A 7,294-nucleotide genomic window follows, 5' to 3' on the forward strand; every position below is an offset into this window, starting at 1 on the left:
TTTATGATATCCCTATCATATAAAGTTATTGAAAAGCCGTTAGATAAGATTAATAGGTTAAGTATATCTAACATAATGAGTTTCACCTTTCACATAGACAGATCCCATTTATTTATGTTATGTACGTTATATCTTTAAATCGTATTCGGGTGCATGTAAAACTTTTTGGCTTGTGTCGGGCATGACCGGTTAACTCAAACACAAACCTTTTGGTAGCCCTACCAGTTATAATTTACAATGGAGTAAAGCTAAATGGTGGGGTTAATGTGATATAATGTTCAATTAACAACTTTGGATGTGAAGTTAATTAGTATTTTTTTTATTAGTGGCTGGTGGAGCAAACGGTAGGTAACATAACACATTTATTGGTTCTAATGATTGCATAAACCAATTTGCATGTGACTCTCTTTCCATGACTTTGTGCTCTTAGTTCACATAGTTACAAACAAAGAAACTGTTAAAACATATTAATACTTATACTTTAATACTACTTTTCGGATAAAGTTATATGTAACATGTAACTAATATTATATGATATTAAGATATACAAATTTAATGCAAATGACTACCATTAGACCATTGGTATAGAAAACAGATAATTTGCGTTTAATTTCACTTTTTAGATATCGAGCCAATCAGCAGACGACAAATAGAAGTGTCTAGTTTCTTAATATTACAATAGTGTCTATATAAACAATCAATCAAAATAATAAACATATAAAGCGAGGGGCTAAATCAACCGGTGATTTATCCATCGCTTTACACATGTATTATTTTGACTGACTACTTTCGTGGATCTCATTGCACCTTTAAGGTTTTTGATGCCTAGCTAATCCTAGTCTTCTTAACTAACTAATTGAAGAAACACTAAGTGACCCCAGGCAGATTACGGATAATCTGGGGTTAAATAGATGTTTCCCACGAGGGTTGTATCCGGCAAGATGGTTATTCTTTCGATGACCTGCAAAACAGACACCGTGAGCTCGTCACTGAGAAGGGGGAGGGGGGTACCTCCTTGTGACCACCCTCCGGCGTGAGAATCAGACTAGATTGCTCTTGAATATAAGTGTATATTAAGAGAAATGTCTAGAGCAGATATCAGATAATATATGGAGATATAAGATAATGATACCGTTCCGTGTTGGAGTATTTATAGCCGAATGTAGGTTTCCAAGCAGGTACAGCCGGCTGATAGTGACCAGGCCGGCTGTGTACTATTCCTTTTCCACCAACTGCAGGCTATGGACGTGCCCCGACAGGGGTTGGTGAGTAGGCAGCGGCTGATAGTGACATAAAGCAGTAGAGCGTGCTGCTCGTCGTACTGTTGTCAGCGAGCTGTCGCTGCTTTGGTCAGATCTTTTGTACTATACCTTGGCAGGTTCAGTACAAAAGGTCCTCCAGTAGCGTACGGACTGGCTCATTTGGGCGGGAGTTTTCCCGGCTTTGTGCGGGAGTATTCCCGGCTTGCTCACTCATTCTTCAGGTGACATTACTGAATTATTTAAGAGTTAGTGCCTTGTGCGTGTAGCCTTGCTGCGCGGGTAGCCTTCCCTGATGGCTAGTATCCGTTGCTGCGGGAACAGGCGGAGTACGTCGACCATTGGGAGGCTTTTCCTGCGGGTACAGCTTGCGTACTGCGCGTAAGGATGTCACGTCTCTGAGCATGGTGGGTCCTGCGGATCCAGTTGGTTTTTGTGCAGACGTCCCTCTTCAAGGTGAGTCTTGCGAGTTTAGTCTTTGCGCAGACGTCCTTCTTGAAGGTGAGTCTTGCGGGTCCAACTGCGCAGACGTCCCTCTTTGAGGTGAGTCTTGCGGGTCCAACTGGGCTCTGCTGGGACCTACCTCTTCAAGTCCCCCCAGTCCAATGTTCTTCTCATGAATTGTTAATAAGTGAGGTGAACTTTTGGACTTAAGCAAGGGGTTTTGAAAGGGGTTTAGTTTTAAGGTTTTCCATGGGGATTCTTCCCGCGGAAGTCCTAATGTCACGTGCAGAAATTCCCGACTTTTCTGCTTGATCTTTGGGTATGATGCGGGTAGGTCTGTAACCTCCTCGCAAGTCAGGAGCGTTGAGTTCCAGTTGTGTAGATTCTCCATGAGGTTTTGGTAGTTTTAAACATAGTGATCAATTATGTTAAACAACCAATTCCATCTTGGAGCTTCAAACAATCTAGTTCTCGACGTTCCCGCTATGCGGGGATGTTATTTCCGTTTCCGCAAGCATGGCCCAGAAGATCCTTCTTGGTTTCAATTCCCTGCGGAGTGCTAAGTATGTGAAGGGTTTCGCCTTGACACTGTACCCGCACTCGTCTTATAGTTACTTTACTTCCAAGGTATTCCTGGCTTCAATTCCCTGCGGGTGCTAAGTATGTGAAGGGTTTTGCCTTGACACTGTACCCGCACCCGTCTTATAGTTACTTGGTTGCCGAGGTATTCTTGGCTTCAATTCCCTGCAGGTGCTAAGTATGTGAAGGATTTTGCCTTGACACTGTACCCGCACCTGTCTTACGGTTACTTGGTTACCAAGGTAAGGGGGTGTAGTCCCTCTTACTTTTGAATCTTTTTGAATCTTTTTGAAATTCGAAGAGTTGGTGAAAGGATAAGAACAGTCCAAACTGTTGAAACGTCGTCCGACGGTTTCTTCTGACAGTTTCAGGACGTGCAGGAAGTTATGGCGACGTGACAGTATATGGTCGTTCCAGACGCTTTTTCAGGCGCGTGGGCGCGAGTTTTCGGGCGCGTGGGTGCGAAGTTTACGGCGCACGTCCTGTCAACAGCTGTTGCCAGCTTGCTTTTTCCACGTGTCATAGTTTCATTGCACCTGCGTTTTCCTCTCTCTTCCGCATTAAATTCATCGCATTCATTGCGATGAGTATATAAAGGGAGGAGAGGATGCATCTCAACTCACAGTTTTACTTTTCTTCTTCTAAACGATTTCCGGCGAATAATCTAACTTTTCTATCGAGCATTCTCCTGAAATCGTTCTTCTTTACATCCAAGACATGTCTTCTACTCATGATCCTGAGGTTACTGTCGAGGAGTCCGATGTATACCTTGAGAATCCTTCGTCCACGTCGGACAAGGATGACAAGAGTACTGCTGGTGAGTGCCAGTGTGCTCTTTCCGTCGACGCTTATCAGTACATCGTCAGGAAGTTCATGCTCGAGCCTTTCGAGCCTGAGTTTCCTGGGCCTCATCAGACGGTGTACGATGCCCCCAAAGGCAAGATAGGGGTATATGCTGCGTTCTTCGTCTATGGGAATCTCAGGTTCCCATTGACGAAGTTTGTATACCGTGTTTTGAAAAGACACGGTGTGCACCTGACGGAGGTACACCCAATGGCGATCGCCAAGATCCGCCATTTTGAATGGGTGTGTCTCATTCTGGGTGTGGAGCCCCATGTCGACCGCCTGATGACCTTCTACTCCTGAAGGTGCATCCAAGGCTGGTACACCTTGGTCACCCGGATCAAGGGTTTGAAGATCTGTGCTACCGAGCGCAGTCTTCGGTCTTGGAAGCGGGAGTTCTTCTACATCTCTGCCCGTGTCGTCCCCATAGCGATGACATTCAAGAACGGGAGAGCACTTCCGAGCCTTCACGCCTCCAACTACCAGGAGGCGGAATGGTTTTCCAAGATTTCCCGGATCCAGACTCCGGTTTACCGCTTTGCGGAGTCCGGGATGGTTATGCTCAGGATGAGCCGGGTGTGGAAGGATGCTGGGGCAGAGGCGCCACAGATTCCCATCGTCCTCGAATACGGTTTGAAATCTATCCCTTACGGTATGCTTCATATCTTTTTGCCGATTTAGGGTTTTTCTTCTAACCGTTTATGTTTATTTTCAGAGGGGAACAACTTGCAGTCTCTCCTGCAGCCGCGGGAGAGCGGTGGTCCCGCTCGGTTGGGTACTCGTGCTCTTGACGAGAATGAGTTGCCCATCCTTGAGCAAACTGCGGATCGGTTTGTGGAGGTCTACCCGCCGGGCCACGAGATACTGAGCGCCACGCGGCCAGGTAAAAGATTATTTAACCCTCGCCCTCTCAATGCTCAAACCTCTGCTGGAATTCCTCTAATTTTGTCATCTTCTGATGAGGAATCCGCAGATGGTCCTTTCTTCGCGAGGAAGAAGAAGGCTGCTGGCGGGAAGGGCAAGGCGAAGGTTGCCTCCACTGCCGATCAGGGGAACCGGTCTGAGTCGGAGACCGAAAGTGAAGAGGCGGCGGGGAACCCTGGTGATGGTGAGACCACTGCTCCGGAGGTTGAGACAGCTGTCACCTCCGAGCAGCCTAGGACGACGACGGTGACCGGCGTGAAGAGGCCGACTTCATCATGTTCGTCCCCGCCTGTCAGAACCTTCAAGCTCAAGAAAACTCGTAAGTGTAAATTAATCTTACCCGCAATTCTTTCCGCCATTGTTTTTAATATCGTCTTCATGCAGGCGTGGATGCTACCGCATTCCAGAGTGGAGCGGGGAGGAGCGTCTCTCGACCCATGACAGTAGGTTTGGTCAACCTACCCGAGGCGATGACCCAGGCGGCCGCGCCTGTTTCAAGTGTTGGTTCAGTTGCTCACCCGGTTGAGGCAACTGTTCCAATTGTGACGTCCTCTCCACCGGCTGTCAGTGCCATATTCACTGCATCCTTCACTGAGCCAGCGGTGAGTTTTTCTGCGGGTTTCTCCGCAGCGGCGGCCACGGTTGTGAGTTCACCTCCAGTGAGTTCACCACCGGTGGTCTCCACCGCGGCGGCTTCAACCGTGCCTCCGGCACCGGCGACTACCTCGCCCCCGGCCGGTTCAGCAGGTATGTTTGGGGCTTCTAGCCAATCTCTGCCCCCTTCCCATCTGCCTGACCTCTTGGATGGATATCCGTTAGGTTCGGGTGATGGGTTTGGCGGCTACCGGCCTGTTGTCGACCCTACAGGTGCGTAGGGTTATTTTGGCCTCTTTTTTTTATATCATCTTTTCTTAACTGTTTTTTGTTTTTGCAGTGTCGGATCCGAATGAGGTGTATGTTCCGCGGTGGAACATCCGCCGGGGAACCACCCTTCGGACGGCTGTGGACTGTGTCGAGTGGGCGCGCCACGCCGCCCCCAGTGGTGCACTGGGAGAAGCTATGTCAAGCTACCAGGAGGGTAGGCTGACAAACGAGCTTCGAATTCTCCTTGCCCGGATGCAGCCGCGCGTCGAGCTGCTTTGTCGTGAAAACGACAAGTTAAAGGCGGCTCGTATCCAAGAAGTAGCTCAGGCGCGGGCTATCCGGGAGGAGAACAGGAGACTCTCCGCCGTTGCTGCGGAGAAGGAGAAGGCCTTCAAGGCCCTTGAGGTTGAAGTTCAGGCCCGTCTCGAGGCCCGTTCCAAGGCTACCCAAGCTGTTAACGAACAGCTTCGGTTGGCTAAGGAAACTGCGCGGAACGCAACCGAGAGGGCCACCAAGGCTGAAGCTGTTGCGGAGCCTCTGCGCGCCGAGAATGAGGAGCTCAAAGCCAAACTAGAGAGGCTCCAGCAGGCTCATGACGCCTTGGCCATGGAAGACGCCAAGAAGCTTCAAGAGATCTTGGACCAGAGGGGTATGCTTGACCATACTGAGAGTAAGCTAAAGGGCGTTGAAGAGGCTGCTGCTAAGGAAGTGTTGCTTGCCAACCTTAACAAAGGTGAAGCCGAACGCGCCCGTAACCAAGCTCAAGCTGCCCTCCAGGAGGCTCTGGTTACCAAGGAATGGCTTCTACGAGAAGCGTTGTCGCAGGTAAGCTTAGCTTCATAACGTCTTTACGCTTTTCTTTGTACTTAGAAAAGGTTTTGATACTTGGTATTTTTGTTTTGTAGGTTGTGCATCGGGTCTTCACGGACACATCATATGACGATGCTATGAGCGCAGCCCTCAACGCTTCTCATGAGGATGGGGAAAAGGCTGGCTTCCTGCTTGGTCTAGGGTTTGTTGAACAAGGCATTCCGTCTTCCAACTTCCCTCTGTACGATGTAGATACTGAAGCTGCTTATGACCAAGCAGTGAACCAGTATGCTGCCTTCCCGCATCCAGTGGTGGAGAAGGTGAACGAAGTTGCTGCCGCTGATGATGGGCTAACTATTCTCAAGACTTTCCTTGAACCGCCACAGCTAACTGATGGTGCGGGTACGAGTGGGTTTGGAGGGAGTGGTCCTGAAGTTTGAACCTTGAGATCCCTTCCCACCTTTAGGATAGATTTTTTTTTGTATAGATTTATATTCTTGTATGCGGGTATGTGCCCAGCCATTCTTGTAATACTTGAATTTTTATGGAATATAAATCTTTTGTTAATGCCTTGCGTTGTAAACCTTATATGTTTTGTTTCACGCATATTTTGGTTTAACTTAGCAATTTCTTGAGTATTTTGGATAAGTTATCCTTTCAACGTGGCGGATAATAGGTTAAAGTTTTGCTTCCTCTTTCGTGATTGTGCGGGTAAGACCGTCACTTTCACTTAGTAGGATGGCTAAACTTTACCTACATCTGACCTGCGTGGAGGTTTTCCTCATCTTTTCCAGAGATTTTCTAAGTGTTTTGAATAAGTTAAACCTTTCGACGCGCGGTTGTCAATAGGTTAATGTTCAGTTTCCTCTCATGATTGTGCGGGTAGGACCGTCACTTTCATTTAGTGGGATGACTAAACTTTACCTATAACTGACCTGCGTGAAGGTTGTCCTCATCTCTTAGAAATTTTTGCCTTTTTTTGTGTTTATGCGGGTTTTGCCGCCTTCCACACGCAACGACTTCTTTTCACACTTATTTATGCGGTGAATACCGGCATATCAGTGTTTTGAATAAGTTAAACCTTTCGACGCGCGGTTGTCAATAGGTTAATGTTTAGTTTCCTCTATCATGATTGTGCGGGTAGGACCGTCACTTTCATTTAGTGGGATGACTAAACTTTACCTATAACTGACCTGCGTGAAGGTTTGCCGTTTTTTGTGTTTATGCGGGTTTTGCCGCCGTCCACACGCAACGACGTCTCCACTTATTTATGCGGTGATTACCGGCATCAGTATTGAATAAGTTAACCGTTCGACGCGCGGCTGTCAATAGGTTAAAGTTCAGTTTCCTCTATCATGATTGTGCGGATAGGACCGGCACTTTCATTTAGTGGGATGACCAAACTTTACCTATAACTGACCTGCGTGAAGGTTTGCCGTTTTTTGTGTTTATGCAGGTTTTGCCGCTGTCCACACGCAACGACGTCTCCACTTATTTATGCGGTGAATACCGGCATATCAGTGTGGAAAGTTCATAAGTATAAATGTAAGACCATCAGCATCAATGTGATA

Source organism: Bidens hawaiensis, unplaced genomic scaffold (assembly GCF_021521415.1).
Source record: "Bidens hawaiensis isolate Kalapana, Puna unplaced genomic scaffold, B.hawaiensis_p1.1 tig00012997_1, whole genome shotgun sequence".
Classification (NCBI taxonomy): Eukaryota; Viridiplantae; Streptophyta; class Magnoliopsida; order Asterales; family Asteraceae; genus Bidens; species Bidens hawaiensis.